Consider the following 19,854-nt stretch of genomic DNA (forward strand, 5'->3'; position numbering starts at 1 on the left):
GAATTCCATTTTGAATATGCCAAGTTTGAGTTTACTATTACATATTACAGTTGTAGATGGCAAGTGGAGAATTATACTGAATTATAGACACTCTCAAGAAGACCCTTCAAAAAGGAGCAAAGAAATGTAAATACTCTCACAAATATACCATCAGTCATGAAATATTTTCTACTGACTGTGAGAGGAATGAGAGTAATTAGAAGAGCAAGGTAAAGTCAGGCAGGTGTGTTCACTCCTGAACTTGTGTCTCTGATGGCCTCTGTCTCTAGGTGCTTCCACCTTATAGGCCGAGAGACACAATTCCTATCCTGACTTTGAAAAATTACATCCTTGAAAATTAAAAAAACAATTAAAAACAAAAGATTTGAAGTGTTAGAAATATTTTCTAACATCATTCTGCTCCAGAAGCTGGGTTAGAGCAACACATTGTTTACAGAAAGATTTTACTAACTTCCCACCCATTTTTATGACATGGACAGGACTCACTCTAAGGAAAAAAATGCAGAAAGCATCTCAAGAGCAGAAGCTACTTCCCATTATCTTGTAATTTTTTTTAAGCCTGAGAGGGAAGACAGAATGAGGAAAACCCAGAGAGCTACTTATTTCCTGCGGTGACTTTAGATTTAACAAAAGGCAAGACTAACAGGGAATAAAAGAATCTTGGTGGAACTAAAAGGTAAGTCGAGAAGATAAGAAAAGGTGCTTTCAGCCCTTGTCTTATAGTTCCCTTCTATCCACTACAGACTAGTCATACCTGGACAAATCCTTAAGTTCTTTTGTGTGTCACCCTCTTTATTAAGAAAGAGAGTAGGAACAGATCTTGCAGAACTGCTGGAGGAAATGGGCAGTAAGCTCATATCCAGCAGTCTCTGCAATCCTTTCTTGACAGCATATTCTCACCTTGAGTTAGAAGAGATTATGGAGTCCAATGATAACCCTTACAGAATAAGGCAAATTCAAACTAGGATATATAATCACATCTAATGTTTTTTGAGGGAGACCCCAAAAGACCCCAGAATTTATGTATAAATAATTGCATATGTATTCTTACATGTTTAAACTTAAGTCATCTTCAAAGTACTCTCTCTTTGAGGCAGTGTATCTCTCAAGATGCCTTTTCCACTGCTCAAAACAATTTTTGAACTTGTCAAATTTGATGCCTTTTAGTACTTCTGCCGTTTTTTTCTTCCACATACACAAAATATTTCCCTTTGAGGATTTTTTCATCCAGGGAAACAAACAATAAAAAAAAAAAACACTTGAGGTGAGATTGGGTGAATAAGCAGGGTGGGGTATGGGAGAGCCATGCTGTTTGCAGTGGAAAACTGCTGAATACTCTGCAAGGTATGAGCAGGTATGCTCTTAAAATCACCCATCATGATATGGGCAAACACATTGAAAGAATCTCAAAAAAAAAAATTCACTGAAGCTGAATGCAGCCTCTCAACAAAGCTAGCTGGTACACTGATGCCAATGGGTTACTGGAATACTTACCTAGCAGGGGAAGCCTGAACTACAAAAGGCCTGCCCTCCAAAAGATAATTCTGGTTTTTTTTTGGGGGGGGGGGTACTCCCTTGTATATGAATTAAATAATAATTCATTAAATAATGAATGACTTAATCTTTAGCCAAATGAGTTGAGGCATGGCCAAGAACTTGGAACATTCTCAGGCACATAGTAAATATGCAATAGCTGTTAGTTAACATTATCATTTCTATTTTAGAATTGCTGATGTGCTTGGCTTCTATTATCCTTTCTGCTAATGTTACTTCTTGACAAGTAGGCATTTACAAAGTAAAATCTGATGCTCTGGCTTGTGAGAATTTAGCCTCTCCTTTCCACTAAGAAGTCATTTTAGATCTGGTAAAACAAACCCTCACATTAAAAAAGAAATGCTTGAAGACAAGAATTTGCACAATAAAAGACAGTTTATACATGTTTGAATTCAGCTTTTCCTCATCTCACTAAAAGTGGACACAACAACTGCTGAAATAATACATTTGGATGCCTTACCCCAAATGCACTGTGTCAACATTTCAAGCATTTTCAAAAATACTCTATTTCTGCTTCAAGATATAGCTCCAATTTTTGATGATGAACAGAGATGCCAGTTTGCTTGCTTGGATTTTAGTCTTCAAATTTGCTGAAATGTAGCTAAATGAGTTTAGGAAGACACAATACAAATAGCCCTGCACAAAAGATTTCAAATCAAATGGTGTTGGTTCTATTTCCATCTGTCTACATGTCTTTTTACAGTTCTGTCAACTTCACTCTTTCTTTCCTGCAAAGAAAGAGAGTCTAGCTGCCCTAATTCATAGTTCCTCAGGCCTCACCTCAGGAATTTCTTTGTTCTGCCCAAGACAAAAAATGACTTTAAAGTCCTCTACTAGTATCCTGAAAGTAAGCATAAGTAAAAATTCTGAAGATAGTCTTCAATGCCCCAGGTTCCAGTAGGGATTGCTTTACATGTAAGTGACACAAATGCTGGCCCTTATTGTATTATTTTTAGAGGAATAAAAATGACCTTTTTGGGAATTTGTCTCTTCTACCCTTTTTAACAGATTCAATTGTTTTAAAATTGTACCTGTCTTTTTTTCGTTTTTTTGAGTTGCAGTCTCACTCCGTTGCCCAGACTAGAGTGCAGTGGCACGCTCCTGGCCTCCGCAGCCTTGACCTGCTGGGCTCCAGCGATCTTCCGCTTCAGGCTTTCAAGTAGCTGGAACTACAGGTGCACTACCATGCCCGGCTAATTTTTGATTTATTGTAGAGACAAGGTCTCGCCAAGTTGCCGGAGCCGGTCTCAAACCTGCGGGCTTAGGCAATCCACTTGCCTCGGCCTCCCAAAGTGCTGGGATTACAGGCTGAGCCACCGAGCCCGGCCTGTACCTGTCCTTTTCAATATAATATCCTATTATTTGCATGACCTCTAAATAGTTTCTTCTACATGTTTTATGATTACAGAAATTTTTCATAAAAATATCAGAAACTTAGAACTCACAACTAAAGAATTATGATGGAAAATAAGCATGCACTCAAGTTCATATTTTAGTCATTATGCAGAATATATTGTGTATGTCATATAATGACATACATAATATATATGTATATGAGTGTGTATATATGTATAATATACATCAATACACATCATACATTAGAGTCTCTCTCTAATAATGTGTATTATGGGGGCAGCAGGAGGCACAAAGGTCCCAGGTCTCTAGGATGGAAAACATACGGGGAGTCTATGCTGACGACTAAGGAAAGAAAGGGCAGGGAACCAAGAAGGGAGATTAGGATCACAGAAGACAGATTTGGCCTCTGTCCATTCTTGAACTAAACACAGGGACATTTTAAAACAAATATTGTTGACTATCAGGCATTTTCATATTAAGCATGCTATCTTATAAAATTTTCCAGAGTCTATAAAATATGTATGCTATATTTATTTGAACTGAGACTCAAAGAGATTAATTTGACCATTAGTGATTATATTTCCTGCCATTTATTGGGTGCTTTCATTGCACCAGTTTCTCATTATAATTCTTAGAAAACCTCTATGAAATAGGAATTATTATTCTCATTTTTCTTATGAAATATCAAGGCCTAAAATATAAATAATCTGTTCCCAGCAAAACTGCTGGTAAGCAACAGATTTGGAGTCATATTCAAATTGTGTGACTCCTAATTGAGTGTTTTCTATACCACGAGGGAAACTCATTCATATTCATATTTCCACATAAGGGCATGCATTTCCCTTCTGATGCCCAAGAAGGAAATCTACAGGCAGGCCTTCCTAGGTTTTTTTCTACTTCGTCACTTGGTCCCTTCAGGAATGAAGGATTAGCTCATCTGTTTGGTGATCTAGGGTAAAGGAATAGAACATGCTTAGGTCTTTGACCTTTATCTGTAATTTCAGGCTCAGCCTGGCCACTGTTCCCATGCCTTCTCTTCTCTTCTCAATCTAAGCTTGCAGAAACATAATCACCGGGGCCCAATGAGTGAGGGGAGTTGTGGAACAAGATTATCTAGGATTTTTTAAGCTGCAAGGAAGGTGAATGACCAACCCTTCTGGCACTGATGAATGGTTTAGTGCCTGAGCATTCTGGTTCTTTTACATTGATATTGTTCCATAACTGCAAAAGAAACTAGAAGTGAAAATGTATACATTCTAAATATGTAAAGGAAAAAAGATGGGGAAGTTGCTATTTTATCTTCAGAAGACAAATAAAAATAGAAGAAAAATAATTGCACTTAATAAGTGAAATGAACTCAGAATCAACTACAGAGGTGAGCATATAGCTAATACATAGTATATATTTATTTATTTTAATGTGTTTGGGTATAGGTATTTTACCCCACAATAGGAATAACAGCAACTAGCAGCAGGGAGATATTTACTTTTTTAATCTTCTTCATCTTCAAAAGATAAAAAGGTAATATTCTTAAGGAATTTCATGTATGTTTCCTATCTACAGATATTTGAAATCTTTAGATCTGGTCTGACATAAAGTACAATATCAACATTGATTCATTTGTGATCTAGAACAGTCTTTTCTGAAATGACACACTGATTAACAGATTCTGTAGAACAACCTTCTCTCTAGCAGGTAGACTGATGGCAACCTGGAAAATGGGAACTTCCAAACTCTGGGTAAACAGAGACAGTAGCTGAGTAGGAGGCAGTAATGTGAGTGTCTTTGTTTCAGGCAGTGATAAACTAACTTCACAAAACCACCCTTTACCACTGACAAAGACAGATCTGTGTGTAATGCACCCCTGGTCCTAAAAGAAGCCCCTGCCACATGATACCATTACTCAAAAAATTTTCATCAATGGATCATATGTGTTTTCTAGCATATGTCTTGCTTCTTGCTAATCTCTGCTGATTTTTGTCTTTAAATTTTTTATTACCTTGACTCCTATGTAAGTGTCAACAACTTCCAGAGAGAGATACCAGACCATCTATGCAAATGAGTGAAAAAAATCATCAATTTTACACACTGCTATTGTTTGAACGGATGTATTTCTCCAAAATTCATATGTTGGAATGTAAACCCAAAGGTGATGATATTAAGACGTGGGGTCTTTGGGACACAATTAGGCCATGAAGGCATTGCTCCCATGAATAAAATTAATGTCCTGATAAAAGTGGTTTCGGATAGCTGCTTGGTTCAGATAGTTCCCCCTTCCATCTCTTCCGCCATGTGAGGTCACAGCTTTTTCATTCCTTTTTGTTCCTGCCCTCATATGAGGGTATAAAAAAAAAAAAAAAGCCATTTAGGAAGCAGAAAACAGCCTTTTCCCACTGTTTTTGCTGGCATTTTAATTTTGAACTACATAATGTGAGAAATAAATTTACCCTCTTTAAAAATTACCCAGTCTTAGGTATTTTGTTATAGCAGCAAGAACAAACTAAGACACACTCTTTATCTGACCACTCACCTTCAGCCAAAAAGAAAGAAGTTTGTAAGGCTATAATGTGAGTTGAAGAGCAAAGGCAGATTTCCTTTGGAATATGTTGTTGGAGCAGAGTCATTTTCTTTGTCTGCTGTGAGGGAAAGTGATAGTTCATCCTATTTTGCCCAATGAAAGGAAGCTCAAAGTCACTCAGAACCTGATGCCATTTTTTGAAGCGATGAAATATTGAAACTGGTTAACTCCAACCTCAAAAATTAAAAGAGTAGAAGCTTGGTTGAAGTGATTTGTAGCACCAGAATAGAGAACTAAAATTTGAGAAGCAATTGCTCTTCCACTAACAGGACGAACATTTTACTATGGACAGATGCAGAAAGATATAGACACATGAACCAGCTCTGAGTCTTGCAACAGGGATTTTCCTAAGATGGCAGTGGCAACTAAGTGACGGTGGACTTCTAAGAAACCAGGGGCAGAGAGAGATGGTATAATTTGTTTTGAAAAGTGGCAAGTGAGAAAACTCCACAGACTGGTGTCTCTGAAAACCCCACAGAAGTGTTTATGAGTTCAAGAGTCAGCTTTGAGATATCCACTGTGACCATAGTAATCAAAGCAAAATCTATAGCATTCATGCGAGAACTTTACAGACCCCTAGCCTTTTTTATCCTTCCTTGGGCTTTCTCCTTCAGGCTCCAAAAATCCAGGTTTGAAAGATAATTTTTTATGGTTGAAAAAAAGCATAGTCCTTTCCCACTATAAAAATTCTACTGCTAGTAGCTGGCCCAGGTTGGTGGAGGGGTGGTTTTAGACTGAAGTTTACAATACTGGTTACATTGTACAGAATATATTATCAGTCAAGGGCTAAAAGAACTTAGAAATAAGTTATTATCCGACAGTGATCACTGGGCCTGCCCTACACTTAATCCAAGGATTAGGGGAAACTAGCCCAACCATAGATTTATTAAGCAGCCATTATGAGGAAAGAATAACCCTATTTTCTCTTCCACCATGAGCCCAACTGTTTAACATAAAATTCACAGCTAGTTCTCTCTCAGGCTTTGATGGCAACAGTTCATTACTACCCTTTTCCTCAACTGGCAGATACGAAGCCAACTTTAGGGAGAACTCCATGCGAGAGCTTTGTAAGGGAAAGGCAGCTGTCAGGGTATACATAGTTCAGTCCCAAGGAGAAGAGAAGACATAGGCACTAACACTGTGCATCATCTTGTCAGGGCTGAGTAATATCATACTGAAAGGAGAAATGTCCTCTTCAACATAGGCTAAGAGAGATGGAGAAAGAATGGAAGTAATCATTCTAGTAATATCATAGAATTCACACTGGGAAAGAAATTGTAGAGTACAAGTATCTCATCATATCATACCCTTTGAATTAACGAGTACAGTATCATGTCATCTTTGGATCCAGAACTTACCATGGTTTGTCTGTTGCAAACAGCTGCATGGTTAAAAAGGACAAGTGGACAGGTCAGTGTCAGACAACATTTGCAATAGATCATAATGGAGTATATGTATAAACAGGGAGTTTGACATAAACTCAATTCCTGTGCATCTCAGGGCAGTGCTCCTTGAAGAATAGAAACATCCAAGGAAATGCCTTCTCCTCTCCCAGGTTATAAATTAAGAACCTTTTAGCTTTGAAAAAATATTTCTGACAGCTCCACTTATGAGTATGAGAGCATTGTGTCTACTCTGAGTTAGGCAGGCCGATTTTCAGAAATAAGGGGACTTCTGCTAACTTGTTTGTTAGTTTTCATTCAGTTTCCCAACTATAGACTAGCCTACTGAGACTGAAGTTACATTTCCTGTCTTCTTTTTCTCTTTAGCTTCTTGTTGCTCTGTATTCCTGCCTGGACTACCAATGCCATTCAGCCCATTCTCCTCACCCCTGACCAATCTGCCACCTGTTCATTGCAGAAGCCACTCACGTGGCATCATGTGTCTGACAAACTCAGGCTCTTGCCACAGCTTCTGTCTTCACCTTGCCTGTGAATAGAAGAACTGCATGACCGTGGCCTGCGGGTCTCTCAGATTTGTACATGTCTACAATAAAGACTGAATTTAAAAAGTTCATCCCTATGTGATTTCTAGAGGGACAAAACCTAATCACATTTTTCCTGAACCAATTATCTTTTCACCAGGGCAGGAATCAGATTCATTGCCAGTGGGCCTAACATTTGCTGCCAAAAGTTTTTGTTGTTGTTGTTCCACATAAATCTTGAAAGCAAACCTAGATTTTTTTTCTCTGCAGTCTCAGATTCATTGATCATGTTACATCATTTATTACTGACAGTGCTTTTATATACAATGACTGATATGGAACTAATCACTTGATCTGATAGGTGCTGCCTGAGTGGGGTGGTAATTTATCCTTGTTAGACCTCTGCATTTTTATTGGTTTGGATGTAATACGTAATGTACTTTACCTAATCAGAAATATAGCTGTTTGTGGTTTGTGTTGATGTTTTTAAACAGCAATGAATCTTTTCAAGACTTATTCTGAGAGATCAAAAGTTTTTTCAGTAGGATGGGATTCATTTATTCTCATTGGCAAAAAGCACAATTGACATATCTTTAAAATACAAGTTGATGCTTTTCTTTCATTTCCTTCTTCTACGTGTAAATATCAGTATGACCAGATTATTACCATGACAAAGTTGAAATTGCTTCTATCTCTTCATCTAGCAAAGCATCCTACTGGAAAAATCTGGTTTATATCACTCATTTCACTGTTGCCTAGTTCTAACTTATACAGCTTGCATTAAGTAAATTCTAGCTTTCAATAATTTCTTAAGGCAATTGAATCACAAATATACATTGTAAATTATCAAATGTATTTAGACAAAAACATATATAGAAAATGATATTTTGCCGGGCTCAGTGACTCAGCCTGTAATCCCGCACCTCTGGGAGACTGAGGTGAGTGGATTGCCTGAGCCTGCGGGTTCGAGACCCGCCTGGGCAGTGAGACCTCATCTCTACAATAAATCAAAAAAATCAGCCAGGCACGGTAGTACATGCCTGTAATTCCGGCTACTTGGAAGGCTGAGGCAGAAGGATCGCCGGAGCCCAGCAGGTTGAGGCTGTAGTGACCGGAAGGGGCCACTGCACTCCAGTCTGGGCGACAGAGTGAGACTCCAACTCAAAAAAAAAAATGATATTTTGATGTTGCAACAATTGTTCCACCGGTAAATCTCAATACTATCGACAACATATTCTAACTAAATTAAAAATCTGCCAAATATGTATTTGCTTATTTTTAATGAAGATTTCTTCATTAAATTGTCATTTCCTAATGAAAAAAATTAAATAATTGTTCATAATTTAGGTGATACCCAATGAATATTTCTGTGGCTTATATAAAACTTGAATACGGCAGATGTGTCAATGTATTAGGTCATAGCAATGATGGCCAAAGGCAAAACAAAATTGATCAGGTAGTGTGTTTTCCATAAGAGAGTGAGGAGATGGTGCAGACACAGCCCTAATTATAGCACTGGCTATCAAGAGCACATTGGCTGATAACATAGAGGGTATGACTTGAAAAGTCAAGAGGAGGTGGCCCACACCTAAATGCATTTTTCACTCATCAGTCACAATCTAAAAATTTCACTCTTTCAGACTCATTCACTTAAGTGAATCCCAATTATTTTTTCAATATCCCCCTTTTGAAAATGCAAATTTCTCTGAAAGGGATAAAACCCTGTGTCACTTACACTTCAGGAAAAAATGAGTTTTTGGAACACTGTTCATCATGACATGAGAAACAAGAGGCATAAGGTCACTAGCTGTCTCAGCAGCATAAGTAGTTTAGACACAATGAAAGGCAGAACAAAAGCTGAAGATAAACTTTGCTAGCTTTACCGTTTTTCCCAAGATGGTCCTATTCAGCGGAATATGTCTCTAAGGAATGATCACAAACTGTAATCTGTCTCAGCCCATTTTTCTTTCTTACAGCCATGTTCTGTCTTGATCTCCAGGTAAAGTTATTCATGATTCTGAAATCCTAGTTGAGTTTTAAATGCAGCCCAGACTTTGGGTCAGACCAAATGAATTTGTGTACCAGCTTTACCACCTGAAGAAACTATGATTTTGAACAAACTACTCAGCCTTCCTGAACTCCAATTTCCTCAGGATAATGCTACCAACCCCTCTGGATTGTTGTGAGGATTAAATAAAATTATGCTCTTCAAGAGTTTAGCAGAGTACCCTGCTCATAGCAAATGTTCACATACTGTAATTACTAGATATCTCAAGGTCATGAACAGAGAAGGTGAATGGCAGAGGTCAGGACAGTGACCTGTGAAATAAAAGAGAAAGAGATGGATGGAACCTTTGAAAGAGGAGTGTGACATAAATCACACTTGTGTTTGTCTTGTCTTAGGTTCAGTATTAGCACTGAAAATGCTCTGCCTGTCTTCTCATATCCAAGAAGATCCCTGAAAGTGACTAACAATAGAGAACATTCAAGAGGCTAACCTTGACATGGCATGCAAGCTAATGAACCAACTGGAAGTGATTCCGTTACTAAGATATTTGTAGATGTTGAGATATGGCATTTTCCTCACAACTGGCTTCTTCTCACCATGCAGCCAGTTGTTCCAGAACACTAGATCCTCAGCCCCATCCCTCATATCACCATTCTAAACACCATTTAAGAAGTTGTAATTTAAGAAAAACCATGAGACTTAAGTAATTAGAAGACAAATGAAAACATGACATCTAAAGGAAAGTTCTATCAATTAAATTCATCCAAATTACAGAAATTCAGACTTAAGGAAATCATAATTGATTTATATTTGCAAGTATTTAAAATCTGTGGACCTATTATGCCTTAAATAAACACATAATTATTTTTATCTAAAATTTTAGCTAAGCCATAGCACAATGATTTCAATCATGCTCTTGTTTTTATAATTTTGGGGTTTTTTTGTTTATCTTATGTGGGTATAAATAAAAGTATTTAATAGTTTCCACCAAGATATGTTTTTTATAAGAAGGATAATCTTGAGAATCAATGTTCTAAGATCAATTTTGAAATATAAATTATATAAGCATTATACCATAAACACCATAAACAACATGAGAATAGTGATATTTCGTTTTGGAGAACATGCTATGAAGCACCAGAACAAGAACTTTCTGTCAGAAGGTGGTGAACAGTTTAGAGGTGCAGGTAGTACATTTTTCACAGGAATATTGACACCATAATAGTGTATAAATTGACATTAATTGAGATTATTATTACATTTCCCTTGTATAAATAATATAAATGCACCTTGTTTTTATCATACTTCATATTATTACACTTCACAGATATTGCATTTTTTACCGATTGAAAGTTTGTGACATCCCTGCATCTAGCAAGTCTTTTAGTTACATTTTTGCAACATGTGCTCACTCCCTGTCTCTGTGTCACATTTTGGTAATTTTCATAATATTTCAAACTGTTCATCATTATTATATTATTATTATTTTGGTTATCTGGGATCAGTGATCTTTAATGTTACTATTGCAATTATTTGGGAGAGGCCACGACCACATCTACACAAGATGGCAAATTTAATCAATACATATTGTTTGTGTTTTGACTCCTCCACCAACCTTCTGTTTCCCATCCCTCTCCCTCTTTTTGTACCTTTCTATTCCCTGAGACACAACACTGTTGAAATGAGGCTGGTTAGTAACTCTATAATGGCCTCTGAGTGTTCAAGTTAAAGGAAGAGTTGTACATCTCTCACTTTAAATTAAAAGCTGGGAATGGTAGCCGGGCTCGGTGGCTCAGCCTGTAATCCCGCGCCTTTGGGAGGCTGAGGTGAGTGGATTGCCTGAGCCCGCTGGTTCGAGACCCACCTGGGCAGCGAGACCTCATCTCTACAATAAATTAAAAAATCAACCGGACATGGTAGCACATGCCTGTAATTCTGGCTACTTGGAAGGCTGAGGTGGAAGGATCGCCAGAGCCCAGCAGGTCAAGGCTGTGGTGGCCGGGAGCGAGAGAGTGAGACTCCAACTCAAAAAAAAAAAAAAAAAAAAAGCTGGGAATGGTTAAATTTAGTGAGAAAGTCATGTTGAAAGACAAAATACACTGAAATCTAAGCCTTTTTCACCAAACAGCCAAGTTGCAAATGTAAAGAAGTGCTTGAGGGAATTTAAAAGTGCTACTCTAGTGAACACACAAATGATAAGAAAGTGAAACAGCCTCATTGCTGATATAAAGAACATTTTGTGGTCTGGATAGAAGACAGCTACAACATTCTCTTAAGTCAAAGCCTAATCCAGAGAAAAGTCCTAACTATTCAATTCTATGAAAGCTGAGAGAGGTGATAAAACTGCAGAGAAGACATCTGAAGCTAGCAGAAGTTGGTTCATGATATTTAAAGAAAGAAGCTATCTCCTTCAGATGAAAATGCAAGATGAAGAAGAAAGCATTGATGTAGAAGCCATTAAAAGTTACCCAGAAGATCTAGCTGAGATAATGGATGAAGGTGGCTACACTAAACAACGGGTTTTCCATGCACACAAAACAGCCTTCTATTGGAAGAATATGTCATTTCATAGACAGAAAGAAGTTAATGTCTGACTTCTATGCTTCAAAGGACAGGCTGACTCTCTTATTAAGGGCTATTGTAGCTGGTGACTTTAAGTAAAAGCCAATGCTCATTTATCATTTCAAAACTCCTATGGCCTTTAAGAATTATTCTAAATCTATTCTTCTTATGCTCTATAAATGAAACCTCAAAGCCTGAATGAAAACACATCTCTTTGCAGCATGGTTTACTGAATATTTTAAGCCCACTGTTAAGATCTACTGATGGGAAATGAAGAATCTTTTCAAAGAATTACTGCTTTATTGACAATGAACCTAGTAATCCAAGAGCTCTGACAGAGATGTACAAAGAAATTAATGTTGTTTTCACGCCCACTAATACAACATTTATTCAGTCGGCCATGGATTAAGGATTAATTTATACTTTCAACTCTTAGTATTTAAGAAATATAGTTTGTAAGGCTACAACTTCCAGAGGTAGTGATTTCTCTGATGGAATCTGGGCAAAGTAAATTGAAACCTTTTGGAAAGGATTTGCCATTCTAAATGCTATTAAGAGCACTAGTAATTAATGGGAAACAGTCTAAACCTTAACATTAGCAGGCGTCTGAATGAAATTGATCAACCCTCAGGAATGACTTTGAGGGGAGCAGGACTTCAGTGAATTAAGTGATTACAGATGTGGTGTAAATAGCTAGAGAAACAGAATTAGAAGTAGAGCCCGAAGATGTTACTAACTTGCTGCAATCTCATGGCAAAACTTGTACAGATGAAGAATTGCTTCTAATGAATGAGCAAAGAAACACTTTTTTAATGATGGAATCTACTCCTGAGGTAGATGCTGTGAACACTGATGGAATCACAACAATGAATGTAAAATATTATATAAACTTACTTGATAAAGCTTGAGCAAGATTTTTGAGGATTGACTCCAATTTGAAAGAAGTTCTACTGTGAATGAAATGCTGTAAAAGAGCATCACATGCTACAGAGAAATCTTTCATGAAAGGAAGAGTCTCACCTAAGCCCAGCAGGTCAAGGCTGCAGTGGCCATGAGTGTGCCACTGGACTCCAGCCTGGATGACAAGAGTGAGACTCCAACTCAAAAAAAAAAGAAAAAAAAAAAAAAAACAACCCTGTGTGTCACTTATATAATTTTGTATTAACCTGTTTCCTTGGTTTAAAATACTCAAATATACTCAGGTCTCAAACCAACTCCAAAGACTCACTTTTCCTTATTGTGTCTTTCCTATCTATTCTAGAATATTCTCTCCACCTCCCGCTTTCACTGAGTAAAGCTATATAGAAAGACAGCATGAAAAAGTAATTAATGGTGTGGTTTCCAGTATCAGACAAGCTTGAGATAAAATACAGTTTCAACCTGGTTATTTTCTTTTCATCCTGGGGACAGAATTATGCAAAAGGCTCGAGCACTTCCTAAAACATGGATTTTGGCAAGTGAAAACCTTTATAATGATATACCTGAGAGAATAACTTTGGTAATAAGAGTGCAGGGAAGATGAATGAACTATTTCATACAAAGCTCTTAGTATAGTGCCTGGCACATAGTAAGTTCTCTTTAGATGTCAACCATCAATAATATTGTTATTACTCATAATTTATATCGAGGCCCAAAAGCATATCTTCTTCATTTATGACACTTAATTTACCATTAGTATATCAAAGTGATGTGTGCATCTATATCATGAGAGGTAGATAAGGACACATAGATATCAAATTGAAGAGTTTAAACTTTTTCATTATCTCATGGTGAGTGGTTAAAATTTTATGGTAAAGAGAGTGAAAATCAAATCCGTAATATTTGAACACAATACATAAGGCAATAGATAAGGTGTAATCAGAACAGGGAGAGATGATATAAAGGCACACCAGGTAGGAGATCATTAAAACAATACTAGGAAAGGATAATTTTTATTTCTCTGTTGTCTCTGTGAAGATACTGTGGAAGTAGATTAAATATAAGAGAGAGACAAGGCCAGGCACAGTGGCTCAAGCTTGTAATCCCAGCACTTTGGGAGGCCTAGGTGAGAGGATGACCTGAGCTCAGGGGTTCAAGACCAGTCTGGGAAAATTGGTGAGACCTCATCTCTACAATAAATCCAAAAATAAACTAGGTGTGGCTGTGCGCCTGTAGTTCCTGCTACTCTGAAGGCTGAGGCGGAAGGATCGACTGAGCCCAGCAGTTCAAGGCTGCGGTAGCCGTGAGCATGCGACTGCACCCCAGCCTGGGCAACAGAGTGAGACTCTAACTCAAAATTTTTATCAAAAAGAGTGAAACAAAATGAAGAGAATAAGACATTTCTGCATCTCAAGCACAAATAAAAGCAAAATATCAGAGAATAAAGTGAGGGAAGTATATTTTATTATATTAGATTTCAGGAGCCTCAGATTATCAATAGATATGTGTAGTCACCAATTAGAAAGAGGATTCTATACCGTAAGAAATATGTCAGTCCTAGAGACAAAATGTCACATAGTCATACTGTTTAAGTCATAGAATTTAATATAAAACTCATGAAATAACATAGCATTTCATTGACATAAAGAAGCCAAGACATTGATTAAGACTACCTGGTATGATAGTAAGAAAGGTTATAAGAAAAAGGAAAAAAAGAAAATAGACTTCAAGGAGGCATGGCAGAATCTTGCAGCTGCAACTCTAAAAGAAGGTTTTTCTTTCTTTTTCTTGAGCCAAGGGCTAGAGTCCCTTTCCCAGTCTCAACTTAGAATTGAATGTATCCATGGAAGTAAATTCTAGAGAATGAAATGATGGAATGTGATCAAACTGGTATTTGCCACTTCCACACCTGGGCCATAAAATCTCCCACCTGCGATTCTCAGTGCTTACCCAGCTGGATTGCAACTTTTAGAGCAATCTTGGCAACTTATTGAAATGATAAATATTGAAGATGACAGAGCTGCTCTCAACCTGAGAATGAAAGTATAGACCCAGCAACCTACCATTGACATTTAAATGACTTAGGAAATAACTAGCACATCTTTGGTGAGCAAATTCCATTTTTGCAATTTTCTCTCCTTCCATCCCCAATGATCAACTGTAGAATAGTCATTTTTTTAATCCTCATGGTGCATTACATAAGTGAGAATTAAAATTCTACTGTGTCTAGCTGCCACTAAAATTATACAATTTATTTGTCATAGCAGCGAACCTTTCTTAACCAATGTTGAAAAGGTATTTAAAAGTCCTGACTAAAAAGATGAGGACTGTGAGGTCTTGAGATTTAAAGAGTACTTTCAGGAAAGTGTTGAAAAGAAAGCCATATTTTTATGAGGTAAATAATGATTGGGAAGTGTAAAGACAAAGTCCATAACTGTAATTTGCAGGAGTGGGGGGTGGGGGGAAGTAAGACTATGGGAAGGAGGGATTTCATGATGAAATAGAAAGTAAGAAATGAGATAATAACCTAATCAGAAAACAGTCAAACAAGAGTTTTTACAAGGTTATGGAAAAGTATCTGAATGCTGGACCAGAGGAAAGAGTAAATGGAGATGGAGAGAATAAAAATGCAAGAGGAAGAAAGATTGGTGGAGAAAACGGAGAAAAGAGAAGATTGAGAGAACTGGTGGTATATTTAGGCTTTGCAAAGTGATGCCTTCTCTTGTTCTTTAGTAAACAGGAAGGCAATAACTTTCAGGAGAAAGAGTAGGTAGACTAGAAGGATCTAAGTTCATTGTATAAATGGGTGTAGTGTATGCTCAGTTCAATCTAGCATGCAAAAAATGCCAAATACCTTTCAGCTTCTGGAGATATGGTAGAGGAGAGGATCTTCTGTGCAAATAACTAACAAAAATATTTGATTGTGAAACTCATTAACATCTAATTAAAATTAAAATTAGCACAATTTGACAAGTTTCACCTTGAGAATTTTTACTTATTCCGCAAATGTCTGTTGAGGGTCTACAATGTGCTTGGACTGGGAACATAGTAGGGAAAGGATGACAACAAACAAATAAGCAAAGAATAATAGATTATAAGTTCTATAGATGAAGTTATCATAACTTAAAAAGAGACTAAGAGAGACTGTATGGAGAAGATGATCTTCCAGTATACTCACCATCCTGTATCAAAAGTGTTCTACTTGTAAGTTGGAAAATTATGAAAAAGGGTAAGTGAAGCTGTAATCATTTCAATGATTTGTCCAAAGCTATACCATTTTGGCCATCCATCCTAATTTCTGGAATCATTTCCTTTCATATTAGTTGATAGCTTTGTTAAGACTTTTGTTTTGATAGCACATTAAAATTATGTGCATATGTAATTTAAACATGAGTATATGTTAACATTTAATCATGAATATAAACAACACTATGTAACAACATCATTGCTTGGACTGCTGCTTAGCATCCTTTATTTATCTCTGTGAAAAACTTCTGTCAGGAATATGTGATAGCAATAGCTCATTTTCAAGTAAACTGCTCTCAATGTATGAGAGTTTCTGAGAAAATTCTTTAGAGAGCCTGGTTCACAATATATTTTTTACTTCATTTACTGATAATAAACTATAGAGATAAATCACAACAAAGACAGAAAAATGTGAAATAAATAATATTCTATATATGATTGATTTACTTTTTATCTCTAAAGGCACTATTTTTTTCTTTATCTGCTGTGAAGCTTTAGTCAAATGACCAGTAATATAAAGTGTTTATGGTTTTCTGTATTAGAATTACAGTTTCTTGACCTATCTGATTCAGGCTAGATCCTTGTCACAGTTTTTCATTTTAATGAATAGAGAAAACTTGTGAGAATGCTTAGATTCTAATTTCTCTTTTACATTGGAACCTCAAAGAGTTTGAAAAACCTTTCTTTGCCAAACACAACCATGGTTTCACACAAATTGTATTCATTTCCCTAAAAGAATGAATACATACCAAAGTAGCACTCTGATTTTCAAGGAAATAAAATAATGACTTATTTTCAGAAGATGTTCAATTTTAAAATCATAAACTTTAACTTTTTACCCAGTCTTCCATAATAATGTGTAAAGAGCTGAATATGTAAACAACTTTATATGCTCCTTTATTTTTCCTATAAGAATCTCTTCCTTGTTTTAAAATACTGTGCAGTTATGCACTGCATAACAACGTTTCAGTCCAGGACAGACCACATATATGACAGCCGTCCCATAAGAGTATAATGGAGCTAAGAAATGATTATCATCTAGTGATGTAGCCATTATAATACTTTAGTGCGTGTTTCTGAAAAGAATGACTCCTTCTCAAGAAGATTCTCAGGCAAATCCTTCAGAAGTTAATTCAGAAGACATTGTTGTCATGAGAGATGACAACTTCATGCATGTGATTGCCCCAAAGATCTTCCAGTGGGACAAGGTGAAGATGTGGAAGACAGTGATACTGATGATCCTGACTCTGTGTTGGCCTAAATTAGTGTGTGTGCTTGTGTCTTAATTTTTAACAAAAACCTTTAAAGAGAAAAAAAATGTTAAAAATAGGAAAAGGCTTATAGAATATGAATATAAGGAAACTATTTTTGTACAGCTGTGCAGTGTGTTCGTGTTTTGAGCTAAGTGATATTACAAGAGTAAAAAAAAGTTTTTAAAGATCAGAAAGGTTGTAAAGTAAAAACGTTAGTGTTACTTTAAGGTTAACTTATTGCTGAAGTTTCTTATAAATTTGGTGTAGTCTAAGTGTATATTGTTTTCAACATCTACAGTAGTGTACAGTAATGTCCTAGACCTTCATATTCACTCATCTCTCACTCAGTGACTCATCCAGAGCAACCTCTAGTTTTTCAAGCTCCGTTCATGGTATGTCTCCCATACAAGGTGTGTGAATTGAGTCACCTGAGTGCACAAGGACAGTTCAGGATGACAACTCTAATAGCTTAGATCACTAGCATTAAGAAATTATTACTTCACCCTCCCTCTCCCACTCAACCTTCTGTGCTCCTGGGCTGTCTGACTTAAGACTATGCCATGTGACTTGTTTTGCCAATAGAATATTACCAAGATTGAAATAAGCTCCCATGGTTGAGCTTATTTTCTTGCACTTTTGCCATTGTTATGGAATGAACGTGCTCCAGATAGCTTGTTTGTCCCAGAATATTGAAAGTCATTTGGAACAGACCTGAATTCATTCCATAGCCCCAAGCCAAGACCAGACCAGCCCAGCTTAGTTCTGCAAACCAGAGCCAATCTGGAGACATATGAGTGAGAAAGAAATGCTTGTGCTTATACCACTGAGATTTTTGTGATTGTTTTTTATTCAGGAATGATTATTTAAAACAAGAACATTTAAGGAAAGGTAACTGAGTCATAAATTTCAAAAGAAAAGAAAAGGCAAACCTTATTATTGATCTTCTAAGATCAGAAATTTTCTTTCACGTTACTCAAAAGATTACTTTTGTTTTGTATAATATCACTGCCTTTATGGAGTGGAGTAATGGTGTTACTTATGTTATCTCTGATCCTCACAAAAATCCTTCACATGAGATAACAGGACTATTATTTTACAGAGGATGAATTTGGCTTGGAAAAATTCAAAGAATTGTCTCTGTTCACACAGGTGACCCAATGTAGAACTGCTGCCTCAGCTGTTAGTATAGAACAGACAAGTATCTGTAACATGGTATTTATCTTTTGATTTTGATTTTGGAAGAGTTTAAAAGACTTCCAATATTTCATTTCAAAATATGCATCTTATGTATGCATCATATCTATTGGGCAGTTAATGTTGAACTCCAATTTTTGACCATCAGTGAGAATAATGGGTTAGTGAATGGGGAAAAATTGAAAAAAACATTTTACATGAGAATGAGGAAGTAAGAACATACTGGATAATAATTTTCAAACAGTGTAGACCAAACAAACATCTGTAACCTGGCATTTATCTTTTAATCAAGAATAACAAGTGAGAATAATTATTTAAATCACTTCCCTGTTCGTCATGCAATCATTGTTTATAATATTCTGTATATAATACTTTGATTTCACAGTAATGAAAATCATGCATTATACAATAAGAAAAATGATATTATTGCAAAGATACACAAGGGACAAAAAAGCCAAAAGCACATAACTCAGTTCTTGTTTCTACTATCTCACAATCTCTTTCTCTTTTATTGTGTATCTACTTCTACCTGAAGCTTTGTTCCTTGTTTCCAACTGGCAGATTCATCTTGAATTCTATAATTTAAGTTATGAAGAAATAAATTTTGTTTGAGTTAGTAAATTACTACTGTTTTAGAGATCAAATTATTGCAGTAGTATATTTTACAAGTAGAATCATGCTGTGGCAATACCACCAGAAAGGCCTACTGAACATCACAAATATTGGTAAATATTTTTAGTATGACAATTTACAACTGTACTAAAGAACATATTCTGCTGAGGATAGGTGATATTTATTCCCTAGTATCTAAGTGAGTTCAGGTCTAATTAGATTCCTCTAGCCTAATTCTTTATAAATACTGAATAGCCTAGAGAAAATTGAAAACTAACTCTTACTCTAATTAATTATAAGAAGCACATGCCATGTATAAATTTTAGGTCTTGCAAAACTGGAATTTCAAAACAAAACAATTGCTGTACCCTTAATATTTTCAACAATTTCCAAAGATAAACATTTTCTCTAGAATAAGAACAACTTTCATTACTCAAAGAGAACACTTCAAAAAAAATGTTTTAAATTTTTTTAAATAAAGATTGGGTCATGTCATGTTGCCTAGGCTGGTGGCAATCTACTGGCCTCAAGTAGTCCTCTCGTTTTGGACTCCCCAAATAAGATGAGATTACAGGCATGAGCTACCATGCTAAAGAGAACACTTTATGGACAGAATCACCAATTTATCAGGGAAGAGACTGTGTACAGC

Source organism: Carlito syrichta, unplaced genomic scaffold, assembly GCF_000164805.1.
Source record: "Carlito syrichta isolate Samal-C Ts95f unplaced genomic scaffold, Tarsius_syrichta-2.0.1 Scaffold314393, whole genome shotgun sequence".
NCBI classification, from domain to species: Eukaryota; Metazoa; Chordata; class Mammalia; order Primates; family Tarsiidae; genus Carlito; species Carlito syrichta.